We start from the raw sequence: 21,148 nt of genomic DNA, 5'->3' as shown, positions 1-21,148 counted from the left end.
AAAAAGTCCCTACACTGTCTTACAGTCATAGGGAAAACAGAGGTCTCTAATGAAGACACAATTCACCATCTGTCTCCACCTTGCCTCCAACAGCAAACCCTCTTCCAATTCCCTGTTCCAGATATAGGCTTTCCCTTCTTTGGACACATGGATTTGAAGTCCCACAATTATCTGGTTTGGACCCCTGATTTTATAGTCTGTTTATTTTCAATCAGCAAGTTCTATTGCCTCCTCTACCTCTCTCCCTTTACAGCAGCTCTCACCCTGAACCTCTTGCTTCATTCCTATAGTACCCACTGACACCTCCGTCACCCCACACCTATGTTTTCCCATGGCTCTGTCCTTCATTCCAAGTCATTTTGACACCTCTGTCGGATTAATCTCTCTGAAGCATCACTTTTCAGTGTCTCCTCACTGCCCAAAAATACCTTCAGAGGCTCTTGACTTCCTCCTGTGTTAAGTCACAACTCTTCTACAAGTTTTCACCCTTCAGAATGACTTCTGATGCTCTGTTTTCCCTCCTCACACACACTGCCCACTTATCACCCATACACAACTCTCACTGATTAGGCAAGATGCTTCACTGTCTCAGAAACAACAGAACAGACTTCTGCACGACTTATGCATTCTCTTCTCTGGAATGTTCTCCTCACCCCTCTCTTAATTCAATCCATCCTTCCCAGACCTGATTTACATCTTTCCTCCTCCAAGATGCCTTTATGTACAACTTCAGGCCTTGCAGATCTCCCTAAATTTAAGATCCAAATAGCATTTATCATCTTTGCAGACCAGGTTTATCCGGATGTGTGCCATATATAAAATATATAGTCCAGGGCAGCCCAGGTGGCTCAGTAGTTTAGCGCTGCCTTCAGCCCAGGGCATGATCCTGGAGACCTGGGATCAAGTCCCATGTCAGGCTCCCTGCATGGAGCCTGCTTCTCCCTCTGCCTATGTCTCTGCCTCTGTGTGTGTGTGTGTGTGTGTGTGTCTCATGAATAAATAAAGAAAATCTTTATAGTCCACATGCATAAATGTCATCTAGCCTGGCTGCTCCTTGATGGTAAGGATGTCCTGTTCTTGGATCTCAGGGCCTTAGATTTCAACACAGAGTAATATTCAGGAGGTAGTAAGAGAGCTGCCTTCAGAAACAGACAAACCAGGGTTATCCCAATCCTACCAATTCGAATTGTGTGTTTTTGGACCCTCTGAGCCTCAATATTCTCATCTACAAAATTGGGATAATAGTGCTATCTCATAGGTTTGTTGTGAAAATTTAAATGAGATAATGCTAAGTAAAGCAATTTGCACATTGTTTTGATACAGGATAAGTACTCAGTATGTGTCAGCTATTGTTATTAGAGACTCCAATCCCTGTTCTTGGAGTTGAACTTTGGCCTTGATTTTGCTTTAGACTTTCTGTCACTGAGCCAGCCTTGCAAATAGTGATTTCCTGCCAGTTCCTGCCTCTGTGTCCAGCCTTGGCTGGTCAAAGCATTTTCTGCAAGCAGTGGCTAAGAGAAAGTTCCATCGTGCAAAGTCATCTCAGGCCCCACATGGTGGTTCCTCCTGCCCTCAGCACTACTGAATTCAGTGCTGAATTGTTCAATACCTTTGGGTTTTCAACCTTTTTAAAAAATACATATATATTTCTTTATTTTTTTAAGATTTTATTTATTTATTCATGAGACACACACAGAGAGAGAGGGAGAGAGAGAGAGAGGCAGAGACACAGGCAGAGGGAGAAGCAGGCTCCATGCAGGGAGCCTGATGTGGGACTCAATCCCAGGACTCCAGGATCAGGCCCAGGGCTGAAGGCGGCACTAAACCGCTGAGCCACCTGGGCTGCCCTGGATTGTCAATCTTAAGCATTTCTTTTTTCCACTTTATCACTATTGTCGTATTACAAAAACAATACATGCTCGTTATCTGAAAAAAAAAAAAAAGTACATAAGAATATAAAGAGCTAAAGTCTCACTCCTCACTCAAACCTCCATTCATACTCTTCAGAAGTAACCAGTTAGGAGTTTTTCATGTGTATTTCCAGAAAACATCCATGGCTATAGAAACATACACACATACACTTTTCTGTGGCTTGCTTTATTCACTTAATTATCAGTCTTGAACACCTTTCTCTACCTATACCTGATAGCTTCACCACACACTGTTCAATGGCAACTTAGACTTCTTTTTAAAAAATTTTTCTTTATTTGAGAGAGAGAGAGAGAGAGAGAGTGAGCTGGAAGGAGGAATGGGGAGGCAGAAAGAATCTGAAGCAGACTCTGCATTGAGCGCAGAGCCTTACATGGAGCTCAGTCCCACAAATAGAAGTTCACAACCTGAGCCAAAACCATGCCCAACCAACTGCACCACCCAGCCACCCCTTAGATTTCTTTTGTGAACAACTAAAGTTGATTTTATTAATCCTCTACACATGGGCATGTAGGTTGCTACTACTAAAACAACGTGATGAACATCCTTGTATAAACATCTCTGTGTACTCCTTAAGTCTTCAGGCTTCTCTGATTTCCAGATTAGATTGGTCAGGGGGGTGATTCATCAAATTTCATTCTATCTCCTGACTCTCCACCCAAATATGGTATTCAGTCCCTATACCCACTGACTCACTGGTCAGTAGTGTGGCCATCTTCCTCTTCACTTCAAAATAGAAGAAAGAGATCACTGGACTGTTTCGTCACGATCCCACTCAAAAAGAGTTCACAGAACCCATGCTTCTCCCTTTATCTGGAACCAGAGGGGCATCCCAGGCATTGGAGAATAAGATTTCAGAATCCAGCTGTATTCTCTGAGGTAGCCCCAAAGAAGGAAGGAAACACATCTTTGGCTCATGAGCCACAATTCATGAGCTGTTGTCAGTGGAGCTGAGAGGGATGTGAGTGTAACAACAAGGATAGTAGCTGAGACAGGCTTCAGGTGGTGGCTGGGGGGAGGTGAACACACAAGGCTTTCATCAGCAGTGACTTGGCGTTATTATCCTAGCCCACATCCGTCCCTTTACATAGTGTCCTTGCTCAGGCCAAGGACAGGATGGAACAGCAGGAACTTTGATTGCTTATCCCCAGTTCAGCCTGACTCACGCAGGACCCCAAGCCAGCCCCTTACTGTACCCTGGGGGGAGCTCCAGGAGCCTAGGTGAAACTAAGGCTGGAAAAAGTTGCCCCTGGGATGTATCCAAGTTGCTTACTTATAACTCTATGACCCACAGTGAGCCATCAAACCATCTTAAGCTTCAGTTAGCCTATCCTCCATCTGTAAAAAAAGTAAATGAAACACCAACAGTCCCTGGGTTACATTGTCCTTGAAGGCAGGAGGTATACCAAGTGCTTAACAAGAACATGGCATTACATAAGCAGTCAATAAATCTTTGATACTTGCTTCACTGATATCTCCCTCTTGCCTAGCTCAGTGCCCAATTCAGAGTAGGTGCTTAATTAAAATTTTTTTTCGATGAATGAATGAACAACCTCTTCATTTCTGAAGGGCAGACAGGAAAATTGCAAAATAACCCTGAAGACCTCTCCAACCTCATGTCACCCTATTCTCTTCTTCACGATATGGAAGTTTACTGATAATGCAGTTTGGTTTGGTTCACTCAATTCATTTTCTCTCTCTCTCTCTCTCTTTCTCGTGCTCTCTCTCTCTCCCTTCCTCCTTCCCTCCCTCAGAGAAAAGATGTTCTATTCTCCTTGGCCTGTCCCCAAGATCCAGCCACATCAAAGAATAAGCTCAGGGCCAAGGTCTTGGAATGCAGCATTACCTCAGGATTTCTTTCTTTTTTTTTTTCTTTTTTTAATTTACCCTTCATTTATTTATTTTTAAGATTTTATTTATTTATTCATGAGAGACACACAGAGAGAGAGAGGCAGAGACACAGGCAGAGGGAGAAGCAGGCTCCAGGCAGGGAGCCTGATGTGGGACTCAATCCCGGGACTCCAGGATCACACCCTAGGCCAAAGGCAGGGGCTAAACCGCTGAGCCACCCAGGAATCCCCAACCTCAGGATTTCTAAAGAGAAACTAATCTTAGGATCACGGAGTATCAGAGGAGGGAGGAAAGAAAGTCTATTTTATTCATTCAATAATTATATATTTGGAATATCTATTGTGTCTAGAAGTGAAACCAAAAGCTTGCTGCTTGGCCTTGCCTCTACTCTCTTGCCATGCTGGCATCTGCCTCAAACCCTCAAAGCCTGATCTCCCACCTCCCTTTCCTGTAGGTAGTCCTCAGGTACTCCCACTGTTAATCCAGGTGCCCTTCTGGACTACTCCCAGGGTAGTACCTACCTCTCTCCCAGCACCTTTCTCCTCCTTTGGTTTCTCTGGGTGACCTACCTCTCTCCCAGCACCTTTCTCCTCCTTTGGTTTCTCTGGGTGACCATATTCTTCCATTGTCCTCCCTTCTCCCTCCTCTGCCCCTGATTCTTGCCTTGTGTTGTGAGTGTAACTGCATCTCTCCAAAATCCATTATGTTATAGTCCCAACACCCTGAACCTCAGAATGTGACTGTATCTGGAGACAGGGTCTTTTTTTTTTTTTTTTAAGAATTTTTTTTCTTTTTAAGATTTTATTTACTTATTTATGAGAGACACAGAGAGAGGCAGAGACACAGGCGGAGGCAGAAGCAGGCTCCATGCAGGGAGCCCGATGCGGGACTCGATCCCGGGACCCCGGGGTCACACCCTGGGCCCAAGGCGGGCACTCAACCTCTGAGCCACCCAGGCATCCCTGGAGATAGGGTCTTATAAACATTTTATTTTCTACTTGAGAAAGAGAGTAAGAAAGTGAATGAGTACGAGTGAGGGAAGAGCCAGAAGGGGAGGGAAAGAGTCTTGAGGAGACTCTGGGCTGAGCACAGAGCCTGATGCAGGGCTCAATCTCATGACCCCGAGATCATGACCTGAGCTGAAATCAAGAGTCAGATACTCAAGTAACTGAGCCATTCAGGTGTCCCTAGAGACAGGGTCTTTAAAAAGTAATTAATGAGGGACGCCTGGGTGGCTCAGCAGTTGGGCGCCTGCCTTCAGCTGAGGTTGTGTTCTTGGGATCTGGGATCGAGTCCCGCATTGGGCTCTCTGCAAGGAGCCTGCTTCTCCCTCTGCCTATATCTCTGCCTCTCTCTCTCTCTTTGTCTGTCATGGATAAATAAATAAATCTAAAAAAAAAGTAATTAAAGGTCATTAGGTGGTCCTAATCTACTACGACTGGTGGATTTATCAGGACATAGGAAGAGGGAATATCATGTGAAGATAGGGAGAAGACGGCCATCTACAAGCAAAGGAAAGAGGCCTAAGAAGAAAACAATCCTTTTGCCATTTTGATCTCCAACTTCTAGCCTCCAGAACTGTGAACTCCAGAATTGTGAGCTAATAATTTTATATCATTTAAGCTACCTCATCTGTGGTACTTTGTTACAGCAGCCCTAGCAAACTAATACACCCCCTGTAGTGTATGTCACAATCATCACCCCCAAAGATCCCATCCTCCTCTATTAACCTACCTCTATGGCCTCAACTATCATCCCTCCCTTTCCCAATGTCTCACTCAGGTCAACATATCCATTCACTGAAACTTGAACTTCCATCCAGATCCCAGCCCCAAATTCCAGCTGACTACCAGACAATTATTCCTGAATTGTTTTGCCAATCCTGAAGCCTCAAGGGTAGTCTAAAACCACAAAATCCTTTTAGGTCAGTCCAACCACATATCTTTACACATGAAGAAACTAAGGCACAAAACAAAAACAAACTTGGCTCTTTCCGACTTCCCTATTCCTAAAGGTACCATCCATCAGATCACTAAAAAATGTGGAATCATCTTTTACTCTGCCCCTTTTCCTCCCTCATAGCCAATCAAGGAACATGATCCCAAAATCATGATGTCTGTTATCTAGTGTTTTAGCTCCTTTTTTTTTTTTTTTAATTAAGCTCTATGTTCAATATAGGGCTTAATCTTACAATCCCAAGATCCAGAATCACATGCTCTACCAACTAAAGAAGCCAGCACCCTAGCTCTATCTTGTTTATCTTTGTTATCTCTGTCCCCCCAACAGATAAACTATTTCAGTGCACTTATATTTAGATAAGTATTGAATTTTTAGGACTCAGTGGCCTGTTGTGTTAGAAAGACAGAATATCACTGAAGGTAAAAGCATAAGCTCCAGTCTCTTACATGGGTTTGGTTCCTGGTTCTATCCTATGGCTTTCGATATGTCTTTTTGTTTTTTTTTGTTTGTTTGTTTTTGTTTTTTTTCGATATGTCTTTTTGACTATAAAATGAAGACAACAATGATAACTACCTCACAGGGTTCTTGTAAGAATTTTTTTTTTTTTTTTAAGTAAACTCTACAACACACAGGGGGCTTGAACTCATGACCCTGAGATCAAGAGTTGCTTGCTCTACTAACTGAGCCAGCAGGCACCTTGATCTTGTAAGAATTAAATGTGGATTTGAACTCCGTATGATCTGGCCTTCAAACTGTTCATACTATACCACTCTACCTCTTTCTCTGGGAACGTAAAAGAATTGCTTCACTTTCTTATAGTATGATAGTCAAAATACCCTGGATGGCTTTCCCAATGAAAACAATTCCAAATGGTGAATAAAATATGTAATTTTTTCAAAAATACATTGTTGAATTGGAATAAAAAAAAAAAAGGTAAAATATGCAGAGGCCAAAAAGAAAAGTAAGGAAAAGAAAAAAAGAGAGGAACTCTGGAACACAAGTGCACAAGACAGCTTTACACTAACTCTATTGGCAAAATCCTGGTGACATGAAGCTCCCATCCTGATTAATACAAGGAATGAGGAAGAGAGAAGATACAAGGTAAGAAGGAAACAAAGGTAAGTAGAAGGTAATACCTCACAAGGTAAGAAGTGTAATAGAAGCCCCTCAAAAAAGGGACGCCTGGGTGGCTCAGCGGTTGAACATCTGCCTTCGGCCTAGGGCATGATCCTTGGAATCCCGGGATGGAGTCCCACGTCCGGCTCAGGGTGCCTGCTTCTCCCTCTGCCTATGTCTCTGCCTCTGTTTGTGTGTCTCTCGTGAATAAGTAAATAAAATCTTTAAAAAAAAGGAGGAGGGGGATCCGTAAAGAGTCATAACCTCAGGGTAAGCGTGAATGAGAAATATATCTAAAGTACAGAAGGGGCCTCAAGGAAATCTGTTTGGCAAACACTAATATTGGATGAGCAAAGAAAACTAAAATCTCCCATGAAAATTCATACCTACAAACCTGCCTTCACATGAGTTTATACACTGAATTCATGCTACCTATTTGCTCTGTATTTGAAAACCTCAAGCAGAACATTTAAGTAGCTCCAGGTAGAAATAAACTTCAGGAATGGTTAAAAACAAATATAAATTCTCTCTAAAGGACTACACTACAATTTCATCCAATGTATTCTGGAATGCCCATAAAGTTCCAAGAAACTGGGCCTAAGGCTAAAAATCACAAATCACACAAGGACATAAGCCACCATAAGTGAGAATCTGCTTGAACAACAGACCTGCATAATCCACAAAAATATGACATAGAACATTTTATTTATTTATTTATTCATGATAAACAGAGAGAGAGAGAGAGAGGCAGAGACACAGGAGGAGGGAGAAGCAGGCTCCACACCGGGAGCCCGGGATTCCAGGATCGCGCCCTGGGCCAAAGGCAGGCACTAAACCGCTGAGCCACCCAGGGATCCCCAGAGAGAGCAAATCTTAAGCAGGTTCCATGCTCAGTGCAAAGCCTAACTTGGGGCTCAATCTCACAACCCTGAGATCATGACCGGAGCTGAAGTCAAGAGTTGGACACTTAACTGAATAAGCCTCCCAGGTGGCCTTATTTCAAGAAATAAATGTGAGCCTTAAATAGATGGACTAGGGATAAAAGACTATAAAAAGTAACCAAGCCAATTTTGAACAACAACAACAAAAAATTAAAACTAAGATAAATTAGTTTTATCTAATAAGATATTGTTAAAGGCAGAATTCATTTACTAGAAAATGGATCTGAAGAAATCTAAAAATCCAAAGATATAAAGAGATGAAGAATACAAAAACTGTGTATGTGACACTGGAGGTTAGAATAAGATGGTCTAATATATATTTAATTGTATTTACCAAAGAAAATAAAGGAAAGAATAAGGAATAGGAGTGTTTGTAGAGTCAGGACCAGAATTAGAGTGAAGTGAGTGAGGAACCTACGGGATAAAATTTATTTTAGACACTCAGTCTCAGGGCCAATTCTCCATTTACACAAATATAAATTTAAAAAATAATAAAATAAAAATTAAGGGCCTCCTTAAATTTGGTGCCCTAGGCACTTCACTGGCTTCACAATGGTGCCGGCCATGCTGAGAATTTTTCCAAATTGTTGTAAGACAGCAAATTCCGGACCCAGAAATCCCAAGAAGGGTAAAGAAAAATATATTCACAACTACTTACATCATAGTGAAACTGCAGAGGACCTGGGACTAATATAGATCGATGACAAAGAAACTGAAGTTAGAGGGGCCACAGGCTTCTCAGTAGCCACAATGGAAACCAGAAGGTTATCTTCAATGTGCTGAGACAAAGTAACAGTTGTTCAAGAATTTATCCAAGAATTCAAATATGAGGGGAAAGAAAGTAAATTTCAAACCGATGAAAACAGAATTTACTACCAACAGGCACTGAAGGAAACTCTGAGGGATGAAGTTCAGGCAGAAGGAAAGCAATCTCAGACACTTATAAAAAGGAACAGTGAACAAAGAGATGAGTGGTTCTGTAAGCCACCAATAAACAGTATTTGACCACATAAAGAAACAACAATGTCTCTTCTGAAAAATAAATAAATAATTAACTAATTAAATAAATACAGAATGAACACATTGAAATAGCAGAATATAAAGGGGGGGAGGAAGGGAGGTGGAAAGTTAAGGATTTAAGTTAATTTAAGGTCCTTGTATTGTGTTGCTTAAGAGGTCAAAAATTGTGATTGATATTTAAGTATCTCGGACACTATAACCTTCACAGCAACCAGTGGGAAAGAATGGGATGTTTAAAAAAAACAAAACACTTCAGTCCACAGGATGAGAAAGTAGAAGGAAAAACAAAAATAAAAACCAGCACACAAGGAGGCTGTGCATGTGGCTCTGTGGGTTAAACACCTGCCTTCTAGTCAGGTCATGGTCCTAGGGTCCTGGGATGGAGGCCCATATGGAGCCCCTGCATCAGGCTCCCTGCTCAGTGGGGTATTTGCTTCTCCCTCTCCCTTGGCCCCTCTCCCTGCTGGTGCTCTTTCTCTCTCACCCACTTTCACTCTCTCACGAATAAATAAAAATCTTTTTAAAAAATCTAAAAACTGCTCTAAAAGGTAATCTCAACATATACATATGCAATACAAAAAGCCCTAAAAATAAGACAGAAAGAACTCTAACTAATTCAGTAATTTTCAGTTCTCATATAAATACATGAAAAACTGAAATGTACCGCTCTGCATTGAAAAGACAGAGCTTGTCAGACTGGCTAGAAACCAAAATCCAGTAATGCGTGCTTGTTACAAGTAAAACAAAGGAGTGAGTTTAAGTAACTGGTGAAGTTTCCTCCTGCTTCATCCAGCCAATGCGATTTCTCTGTAAAGTCAAACAGAAGAAATTCAGTCATCTGAGGAGAGTTTGATAAAGGAACTATTTGCAAACATGTGGCCAGACTTCAAGGAAGCCACAAGGATAGTGCGACACCCTGGAACTGGGAAAAACTACTCTGTTATCACCTCTAGGATGGAATGACATATTCCCTAACACTCACACTCACACTCCTACACCCATAGCTTCAAGACTTTTAATAGTATCCTGTGGTCCTTGAGAAGGATAAAACTGCACATCTTTCCATAGCCTCCAAAGCCTTCTATGATCTGTCCCCTCGCCCCTATCTCTAGCTATTTCTGGGCCTAGAGTCTACTGGATTTTCAATCCTTTAGTCACAGTGGCTTTCTCTTTCATCCTCAGGTTCATCATGCCTGCTCCCTCCCACCTCAGGACCTTTGTGTGTGCCGTTCTTGGCCTGGAATACTTCTCACTCCACCCTCTAAACCCACTTATCATCAGTGATCCTTTTGGGCTCAGCTCAGGTATCATTACATACTAGAGGAACTTTCCCAAAGCCCCAGCCTTCATTTTATTCCTGCAGAGCACCGATCACTGCCGTCATTTTATGTTTATATTGGTGCAGTTGTTTGGTGAATGTATGTCTCACTAAACTGGAAACTCTGTAAGGGTAAGAATGGCACTCTTTATATCACATCTACGCAGTGCCTGGCACCTGGCACCCAGCACAAGCTCAAATAATACTGATGAGTAAAGGGTTGAAAACATCCTTACTAAGAGAAGGGCACTTTGCCCAGAAACAAGTGTTCCACACCCTAAGAAACTTTCCCTGGTTTCATCACACAATTCGCGTTCATTCAGAGAAAATTAAACACAGCTACCTTCAAAGGCCGGCAATTGGACAGCATCTCAGCAAACCTCCACCCAAGGTGGAGGGCAGGGAATACCCTCCCCATTCTTGATCCATCAGACCCGGGGCAGAGGCAGATGGATTAATGATTAATCATGAGCCTTTCCAAGCCCTAAATGGTGGATGGGGCCACAGCCAATGGCACCCAAGTGACTGAACACTGGGCATTTTGGCAGAATGGGACTGAAAGAGTTGAGTTTGGTTGGCTTCAAACAATTGCTGACCACAAAGAAAATCCTCTGCCTTAAAATTCCCATTTGGAAAAGAGACGATGAAAAGCAGTTCCTTTGATTAATGAAATTTATATCCTCTTCTCCGATTGGATTGAATTTACACATGGATGGCAATGGCTCTATGCCTTGGCTTCCTGATCCTCAGTGAGGATGAAAATTTTTAGATTCTTTAAGAGCATCAATAATAATAACAGCAGGGGATCCCTGGGTGGCGCAGCGGTTTGGCGCCTGCCTTTGGCCCATGGCGCGATCCTGGAGATCCGGAATCGAATCCTACGTCGGGCTCTCGGTGCATGGAGCCTGCTTCTCCTTCTGCCTATGTCTCTGCCTCTCTCTCTCTCTCTGTGTGACTATCATGGGTGAATAAAAATTAAAAAAATAAAAATAAAAAAAATAATAACAGCAGTAGCAGCTACTGACATTTACAAAACATCACTCCATGCCAGATTCTGTGTTAAGTTTTATTTTTATATATATAAAATCTCTTTTAATCTTCACATAAAGTAGCTCATGGTGGTCCCATTTAAGACTCTTCAATGACTTCCACTGATACTAAAATAAAATATGGAGTGCCTGGCTGGCTCAGCAAAGTGTGCAACTCTTGTTCTCGGGGTTGTGAGTTTGAGCCCCATGTTGGGTATAGAGATTATTTAAAAATAAAACCTTAAGATACATTTTAAAAAGTAAGAGGCGACTGGGTAGCTCAGTCAATTAAGTATCTGACTCTTGATTTTGGCTCGGGTTAAGATGTCAGAATTATAAGATCAAGCCCTGCATTGCAAGAGGCTCTATGTTCAGCAGGGAGTGTGCTTGGGATCTCCTCTCTCCCTCCCCATTACCTCTCTCTCTCTCAAATAAATAAGTAAATAAATAAATCCTTTTAAAAATAATTTAAAAATTTAAATAAATAAAATGCAAACTCCTTACCACAGCCTTCAAGGCCCTGCATGACCTGGCCCCTGCCTATTTCTGCTGTTGTATCCCAAAGAGCCCACCCATTAGTCAGTTAGTTCCTGCAAGATCAACCTTCATTCTGCAACTCACATACACCAAACCTGTCCCTACCTCATGTCCTTTGCACCAGCTGGCCCTTCTGCGCAGTGTTCTTCCCTCGGATCCACCTACAGCTGCCTTCTGATCATCGATCTCAGCTCAATCACTACCATCCTGACTCTGCTTCTATGCTTCCCCCATTGCTTGGTCATAGCACCCTGTTTTATTGCCTCCATTGACTGTATCACTATCTGAAATTACCTTAATTATTTGTTTGTTCCATTATTATCTGCATCTTCTAACTAGAACATACATGCATTCCATGAGAGCAAATCCTCATCTATCTTTTCGCCCCTGAATTCTCAGTGTCCAAAACAGAGCAGCACACAGTAGGCATTCCACAAACGTTTTTCAAGTAAAGGAATGAGTAAAAGACTCTGAGATAAGAACTACCGTGCTTAACCAATTTTACAGGTAAAGAACTTATGGCTTAGTGATGTTGGGTGACTTGCCCAAGATCACAGAGATGGTAGGTAAATAGAAGCACTGAGTAACAATTCAATCCACTTGTGCTCTTAATCACTACACAAATAGAGACTCATTTCATGAATCATGTCATGATTATCTCCTCTCTATTCATTCATTCATTTTTTTTTTTTAAGATTTATTTATTTTAGGGAGAGTGAGCGAGAACAGGAGTGGGAGGGGCAGGGCAGCCTGGGTGGCTCCGTGGTTTGGCGCCGCCTTCAGCCCAGGGCGTTATCCTGGGGACCCGGTATCCAGTCCCACGTTGGGCTCTCTGCGTGGAGCCTGCTTCTCCCTCTGCCTGTCTCTCTGCCTCTCTCTCTCTCTCTTTCTCTCTGTGTCTCTCATGAATAAATAAATAAAATCTTTTTTTTTTTTTTAAGGGATTGGGAGGGGCAGGAGAGAGAATCTCAAGCAGACTTTGCCCTGAGCACAAAGCCCAGTGTGGGGCTTGATCTCACAGCCCTGAGATCATAATGTGAACTGAAACCAAGAGTCAGACTCTTAACTGTGCCACCCAGACACCTCTCCCCTCTATTCATTTTTTTTAAGATTTTATTTATTTATTCATGAGAGACACAGAGAGAGAGGCAGAGACACAGGCAGAGGGAGAAGCAGGCTCCCTGCAGGGAGCTCGATGTGGGACTCCATCCTGGAGCTGCGGGATCACAAAGGCAGATGCTCAACCTCTGAGCCACCCAGGCAACCGCCTCTATTCATTCTTTACATAGAACCTGGCCCAAGACCTAGGCAGCAAGGAAACATAATAAAGAAGTACAGAGAGTGTGAATTACTACAACCACTTGTGATAACTGAAATACTCACTAAAGCTAAACCAGTCCTCTGGTTTACTTTATTGTACATCCATAGATAAACAAACATGTCTTCAACATAAGTCATGTAGGACTATTAACAGAAGCAATACTCTTTTTTTGTTTTGTTTTAAAGATTTTATTTTGGGGACAGGTGGGTGGCTCAATGGTTGAGCATCTTCCCTTCACCTCAGGGCATGATCCTGGGTCCTGGGATCAGGTCCCTTGTTCCACAAAGGAAGCCTGCTTCTCCCTCTGCCTGTGTCTCTGCCTCTCTGTCTCTCATGAATAAATTAATAAAATCTTAAAAAAAAAAAAAAAGATTTTATTTTTAAGTAATCTCTACACCCAACATGGTGCTTGAACTCACAACCCCAAGATCATGAGTCACATGCTCCACCTACTGAGCTAGGCAGCCCTAAAAGCAGTATTATTATTTTTAAATTTTTATTTATTTATTCTTTTTAAGTAGAGTCCATGCCCAATGCAGGTTTGTTTGTTTTTTTTTTTCCAATGCAGGTTTTGAATTCAGGACTCTGAGATCAAGAGTCACATGCTCTACCCACTGAGCCAGCAGTGGCCCTGTAGAAGCAATATTCTTAAAAGTAAACACTGGTGGGGTGTCGGGTGGCTTAGTTGGTTAAGTATCTGACTTCAGCTCAGGTCATTATCTCAGGGTCCTGAGATTGAGCCCCAGGATCAAGCCCCACATCAGGCTCCTCACTCAGGAGGGAGTCTGCTTGTCCCTCTCTCTCTACCCCTACCCCAAGCTTGTACTCTGTCTCTGTCTCAAATAAATAAAATCTTAAAAAAAAAAAACACTGGAAACTATATATTCATCAAAAATAGTATGAACAAATATACTACAGTACAATTATACAACAGAATAGTATATAGCAATAAAACAGAAACTACAACTACAGGAAACCACATGGATGAATCTCATACAAAAAAAGTATCTACTATGTATTTCCACTTATAGAAAGATAAAAAAAATAGACCTTAATCTATGGTGCTAAAAGTCAAGATCGTGAATATTGTTGTGGGTTATGGTGGTGGTTAGAGATGGGAAGGGCATGAACGTGGCTTCCAGAATGCTGGTAGTATTTTCTTTTTTTGACCTGTCCACTAGTTCCATAGTTGTGTTCACTTTGGGAAAATTCACTGAGTTGTACACTTGATTTATGCAGTTCTATGAATGTTGAATCACATGAAATCTATGTTGAATTGCATGAAATTGCCATCTTTATACATGAGAAGTGGTTGAATGTCGGCAATTTCATGTGGTTCAACTAATATGTTATACTTTAAAAAGAGATTACCTAAGGAAAAAAAAATCCTATCCGGTTGAATTGGTTTGTACACAGCTCTGTAAAAACTGGTTTTGAGAAAGAGCCTGTGCCTTCCAAGGGCTCCTTGGCAGGTGGTAAACAGGCTCAGGATGGTTGTAAATTCTTTCCCAGGGCCTGAGGCTGGTGCACTTGGCTGTGTACTCCAGAGTCCAGAGCCTGGGCCAGCCCCAGTGTGATGCAAGTCAGCTGGAGGAGGCCAGAAATGTCCTCCAGCAGAGATGAACAACCCCAGCCTCGGGCCCAAGGTGTTAGGATTCCTAGAACACATCAGTTCTTGACTGCCCTAGTCTCTGCACTCAAGGTGCCCTCCTCCTTCCTGGGCATTTCCATGGCTCCTGCTCCTTAGCCTTCAGCCTGCCCAGAGAGGCTTTCCCCAACTTCCCTGAAGGGGCCAGCTCCGTCCCCAATTGCTGTCACATCCCTTTGTAATTCCCTATATAGATATTACCAACGTCTAAAATTGTTATTATTTGGGGGGACTTTAGTAGCTCAGTAGTTGAGCATCTGCCTTTGGTTCAGGTCGTGATCCTGGGACCTGGGATCTGGCAATGGGCTTCCTACAGGGAGCCTGCTTCTCTGTGTCTTTGCCTCTGTGTGTCTCTCATGAATAAATAAAATCTTTTAAAAATAAATAAATAAATTGTTATCATTTGGGTGTTGACTTTGGATTATCTGCTCCCACCATTAGACTAAGCTGCATTAGAACAGGGGATTCCTAGAACTTAGGAATACTAAGTATACTGTTGTATCCTCAGGGCCTGGCATGGCACCTGGTACCTAGAAAGTGTTTCAATATTGGTTGAATGAGTGAATTAGTGAACAAATAAATGATCAAAAGAAGTGGCATCAGTAGGGGGCAGGGGAGAAAAGGTGGCCCAAAGCACAACTGCCAAGTTAGAAAAAAGGACACAGCCCCCCCATCACCCTCATGACACAATATTGGGTCTCCAAAAAAGTTGCTGACCCCCCAAGTCTAGACAGTTATTCCTTATCCTCACGTTTTCCCAGGGTCCCCGTTCTGTTGTATGAAGGACATAGGCATTTATGAGGTATTTACTGAACCACTCTACAGAGTAGGAATGAATCATTGTGCCCATTATACAGATAAGACTGAGGGTCTAAAGATTAGTAACTCACCTGAGATCCATCAACAATTAGGTGGCAGTACTTTGGACAAAGTCTAAGTCTGTTTATTCCAGAATTTGCCAACCACCTATTACTTGATTTTTCAATGTTACTAGGGAATTTCTGTGTTTTGTAAGCAAAAATTAAGGGAGCTACCCTTGGCTATTTTTTTCCTTCTCTTTCTATTCACTGCTCTCAGTGATTGCTTTAGATTTAGCTCCCACACCTGAAATGAACGGTGTGCTTGCATTTTATGTGAATTTGAACTAAAGCAAATCTGAAGTGTGCCACAGAAATATATTCACAGAAATCTTGACTCAGTAGCCAAAACTGATAGCATGCAAATCTGACTTCACAGTCAGCTACGAAGAAATTATTCTTGAATTATGTGAGGTCTTCTGGAATGCATCTTTTTCATACCATTCTACTGCCCTGCTCAGCAAACAGTGAAAACCAAGGGTCTTGACAGAAAAATGGGGCAAAGGAAGCTAGCGACCTATATTATCACAACCAAGTTAAAATCTTTGAAATATTCCTGTTACACAGATTAATTCAAGTACCACAAAAATATCTGTGCATTTGGTTTTGAGCTAAGTTATTTGAAAAACATCATGTCCTTCAGCGCTCACAACTCTCTGAAGCAGATACCATGACTATCACCCCTTTTTCACAAGAGGTTTGAAGAGATTAAGAACTATGGGAAGTAAAAAAAAAAAAAAAAAAAAAAAAATTAAAGAATTATGCAAAGTCATCCAAGTGCTTAATACAACAGAATCATCACTCAGCACACATTCAGCATTATATCACACATGTGCTACCACTGAAATTCAAGCATCTATATTGGCCATGGTTAAAATCAACTCTTTGGTGAACTATTTAAGATACCGAGCCACACAACTGAAAACACCATAACTTTCATCCTGCAAGAATTGTACTAGTTAAAGCAGTGATGACAGCCACAGTATTATTGCTTTAACTATTCATTGACAATGAAAACCCTATTTACATTTAGATTACTTGTCTCTTTCTGAGGTTTTGATACACCCAAGAAATGGACTCCTCTTAAAATTCTAACTCATTCCCTGCATCAAAATGGCCATATGTTGAATAATCACCTAAATGTATATTTGGCACTTACAATTTGCCAAATGCTGTTCTAAGTGTTTTGTGTGCATTTTTCCATTCAAGTTCCACTCAACCCTCTGTGGTAAGTACTACTATTAGTTTTCATATTACAGAGGAGGAAACTGAGGTACATGAAGTTTGGATAACTTGTCCAAGGCTATGGAATTTGTGAGGGTAGGATTGAACCTCAGCAGTCTGCGGTCAATGTCTGCACATCTGTCTTTCGAGGTCCCCAGCCCTCAAAGTTGAAACAAATGAACACACTGAGTCACAAAGCCTAGGAGCAAGGGCCAGAACACAGTTCTAACTCAGGTATGACATACCCTCCTTTCCTCAAAGGATTAGGGTACCCCTGGCTATCGTCAGTTGCTCTAACACTCCTTGAGACTCCCTTCTGCTTCTGAGCCTTCTGCCGCTGAGCCCAGCTTGGCAGAGACTGCATTCTGCAGATCTGAGCTGCAGGGAAGCTTCTCCAGGGCCTGTAGGCAGTGTCCCTCTACTTTGCTCTCTGCAGTTTCTATTGCATCACTGGTATTAACTGTAATTAAATCAGTCTTCGATCAATTGTTTGTTTAATGTCTTATGTCCCCTACTTGGCTACAGGTGGAGGCAGGTAATCTGTTTGAATTGAGGGGGCTGGCTTCCAGTGTTTAGTATGTGCAATAAGGTTGAGAAATGTCAAGTGAATATAGAAATGAATGAAGGCGCTGATCTTTCCCCTGATGAAGATTACAGGGGAAAGCACATCCCCCCCCAACCCTGCCTCGGCCCCCGTACCACTGACTGAGAGCTCTAAAAAGGCAAAAATCGTGTCTCTCTCTTTTATCACTATAACCCTGACACCTGGCACTGTGCCTGACTCACAGGAAGTGCATAATAATTTTTGGTGGAATTAATAAATAATTAAAAACATGGCTTCTGACTTTTTATCTGACGAAAAGGGAGAGTAAGACTCAGAACACAGCTTTTTAAAGCAACAGTGCATATGAAAACATACTGAGCACAGGCACGGCACACAGTAAGCGTTCCATGAATGTCTGTCAGTGAATTGGAATTCCTGCCTCTCCCAATTCACACTAACTCAGCTTCCAGGTCTTGGGAAGGCCAGGAGCTTTACTAACAGGGCCAAGCCCAGAAGAAGTGAACCCACTCTCCTCCCCTGGCCATGATCTGGTAAGGGTGAAGGTGTTTACACTGACGTTGGAGTGATGGAACTGTAATTAGCACAAGCAGAAACGCAGGGCTGTAAGGATCTGACTCTAGCAGAAAAGTTACACCCGGGCAGGGGATAACCCCTTAGGAGTAAACAAAGTCAGATGAAGTAGAAAGAAAAAAAAGCACAGGCCTACTGCTCACCCAATCCAAAAGAACAAATATGGCACCTTCAGCCTGTCAGGGAGCAAACATTCTGCATTCCCTGTCACCTTTCACTCTGTCCCCTCACCCCCAGCCACCAGCCTCTAGGCTGCTACAGAGGTTTAGAACACAAACCAGAATGTGTCACAAGCTGCTTAAAACCCTTAAGAGAGGGACGCCTGGGTGGCTCAGCAGTTGAGCGGCTGCCTTCAGCTCAGGGCGTGGTCCCAGAGTCCGGGGATCGAGTCCTACATGGGGCTCCACTTGAGGAGCCTGTTCTCCCTCTGCCTGTGTTTCTGCCCCGCCCCCCCCCCCCCCCCCGTGTGTCTCTCATGAATGAATAAATAAAATCTTAAAAAAAAAAATCCTTAAGAGGATAATATCTGACCTCCTCACCAGGCCAACTTCTACCTTGTTTGCCAAGCTGTGGCTGCAGAGGCCTACCATCAGCACTTCCACGTCAGGCCTTTCCCACACAGGGCTTCCACCCAGGCTCCTTCTGTCCCATCTGTCTCAACCTCCCTCAGCCTTACCGCTTCTCAGATTTCAGGTCTCAACTCAGACCCCTCCTAGCACTTATCACAGCCTCAAATTGCATGGTCTGTCTGTCTCCTCAAAAGATCGTGAGCTTCACAAGGGCAGGGAACAAGAAGGCTGTCTGCCTCTCACCATCCAGTCTCCAGAATCAGGGCAGGCTTCCACACAGAACAGTATGTGAATACGTGCACACATTTCTCATAGCACTTGCCCAAACTTCTCTTTAGGTTCCAAGTAGAAACATAATATAATCCTCACTTACCTCCCAGACACTCTGAATCGCATTCTGCTTACAAATCAGGGGCTGTGGTTTCTTCACCTCATCCTTCAGTAAAGCTCAGAAAAGACCCGGAATGGAACCCCATCTGTCTCTTGGCTAATTCCTCTAAATCAAGGAAACAGGACAGCAAACAACACACTACCACCACCATCTTGCTTTCCTTTGATAGTTTAGAAAGGATGTATTTACTGCCATCCTTTTAATTGTTCAAGCAAGTCCCAGAGTGAGTGCTGGCTGCAAAATCACTACTCCAACTTCCCTTGTTTAATGTGCTTAAATGACTTAACAAAAAAAAACAGGTTTTTAAGTCTGTGATGCTGAGAAAGGGTGGTAGCAAAGTAGAGAGAGCTTGGCTGCAAAGATCTGGAAAATCAGCTCTACATTTACTAGATCTTCCACTGAGCAAGGTATAGGACCCTTGCCCTCAATTTCTTTCTACATCTGACAAATGGGAATAATGATACTGAACTTCAGTACCAGCAAAGGTGAGACCTGAACAACTACTATCCTTATCAACTTATCTATACAAAGAGTTTTTCTTTTGGCTTAAGTAAGGTCTTAGCTCCGGAAAGACTGTGGTCCTCTAGAAGAGGGGGGCTCTGCCTCCCCGAGCTAAGTAAGTAAATCACACTGCAAAGTTACCTCTGAGTAGCACGAAGACATTTTAGACCGAGACTCTGTGACTTTGGGTTCTGGTCTGGGTTTGCAAAATGTCCCTTCACTGCCCATCTCCAGAGCCCCAGTCCCAGCTCCAGCCCAAGGCCAGACCTCTGACCTGGACTGGAAGCCTTTCATTGGCTCCTCTGACAACAGCCAAGCGCAGTCCTTTGGTGGCGTAGAAAGAAAAAGACAGCTCACAACCTCGCGGTCAAGCCAGAACACCAGCAAGACAAACTTAACGGGCAATTCAGGCCCTGGCCTAGCTCTCATCCCAGCATCAAAGCCACCCTCCACCCCCCTCCACTTCCCATCCCTCCACCCCCCACCCCTGCCCCAGGCTACAGTCTCCTCGGTTCCTGGGCGGAGCTGGGCCTGCTGCTGTTATGAGGGCTCCCCGCCTTCCCAGAGTCAGGCCTAATGGCGGGGGCTTTTCTTTTCAAGGGCCTGGGCTGATGCGATACCCCCCACCTGACAGAGCATCATTAACTGCAAAGAAAGGATCCCTGGCTACTTCCATTTCTTTCGCGGCTCAAGAACCCTGTTGTTCTTTAATCCTATGGCCACTCCGGCAGCATCCTCTGCTCGGCCGGCTCCACCCATCCACCTGGCCAATTCTGGGCTGTTCCCGCTTTCTCGGAGGGGAGGTGATGGGGGTGAATGGGGAAAGGCTCCCACTGCAGCAAAAGGCCGTAGCCTTTGGTGTACAGAGGCTCCTCAGGCCCACGTCCCTTGAGAGTTGGGAAACGCAAAGGGGTGGAGAGGGGAGCTGCTTGTCAGGGCAGTCTAGGGCGGGTAGGCGCCAGGGCACTGAGGACATGACACCGGGGTATGGCAGGCGGCGGGGCTGGGTGGGGGGCTGGCGCTGCAAGGCTAGAGCCGGGCCTCAAGCCGAATAGCCAGCGTCCGCCGGGGGGCAGGGTGGGGGGCTACTGGAGATGAAGAGGCCTCGGCCCTGTCGCTGTCCACACCCAAGAAATGGTGGAGTGGGGGTGGGTGGCCTGTACTCACTCAAGGAAGACTCAGTCTTAGGAATGGAACCAGATTCACTCAAGCAACCCCCACAATGCCCCTCCTTGCTATGGATATTTGACATTTCCTGAATTTTTCGTAAGCGCAGCTTCAAGACCCCTCCCCCCAGGCCCCTAGGCTAGAGAAAGATAAGGCCCCCCAGCAGGAGTCTTCCCGTCTCCCGCCCCGCCTCCCCCCCCCCCTGCGGCGGGAGGAGATCCCTAGATCTTGATGAGTTCTCCCCACCCAGCACTCGGCCCGGGATTCAGAGGCCGCAGTGCCCCCCCCCTCCGCCCCCCAACGACACTGACGGTTCCTGCCGAGGCCCGCAGTGGCGTGAAGGTGGCCTTTACCTCCTCTCGCAGGCTGGGAGGGGGCACAGCCCGCGCAGCTGAGCCAGCTGCTGCAGTCGCCACCGCCCTCCATTCATTAAAAAGAAAAAAAGGCAACAACAACCTCCACCCCTTTTTGTAAAAGAACGACGGCCTCTGGAGGAGCTAGAATCAGCCCCAGCAATCAGGGGTTAAGTTCTTTTCCGGCCCCCCATTCATAAAAAAAGGAGCGCGGCGCATGCGCGCGCGGGGTCTCTTGTGCCCACCCATTCATAGAATCGCGAATGCAGCGCGTGCGCACTGG

At 43.9% G+C, this 21,148-nt stretch overlaps 1 long non-coding RNA gene across 2 annotated transcripts in view; it reads right to left on the bottom strand.

Annotated features, from left to right (window-relative positions):
* LOC102153902 overlaps nt 1-21,146 on the bottom strand; it is a 93,653-nt gene extending 72,507 nt beyond the window's left edge. Inside the window, exon 1 of one of the 2 annotated variants that reach the window (XR_005355478.1) lies at nt 20,866-21,146. This is a non-coding gene — a long non-coding RNA (uncharacterized LOC102153902). The remainder of the gene's footprint in view (nt 1-20,865) is intronic. The other variant, XR_005355475.1, reaches the window with a different exon arrangement.
* Nucleotides 21,147-21,148: the final 2 nt, after the last annotated feature.

This window comes from Canis lupus, chromosome 2 (assembly GCF_011100685.1).
Source record: "Canis lupus familiaris isolate Mischka breed German Shepherd chromosome 2, alternate assembly UU_Cfam_GSD_1.0, whole genome shotgun sequence".
Lineage (NCBI taxonomy): Eukaryota > Metazoa > Chordata > Mammalia > Carnivora > Canidae > Canis > Canis lupus.
This window is presented reverse-complemented; position numbering and strand designations above follow the sequence as displayed.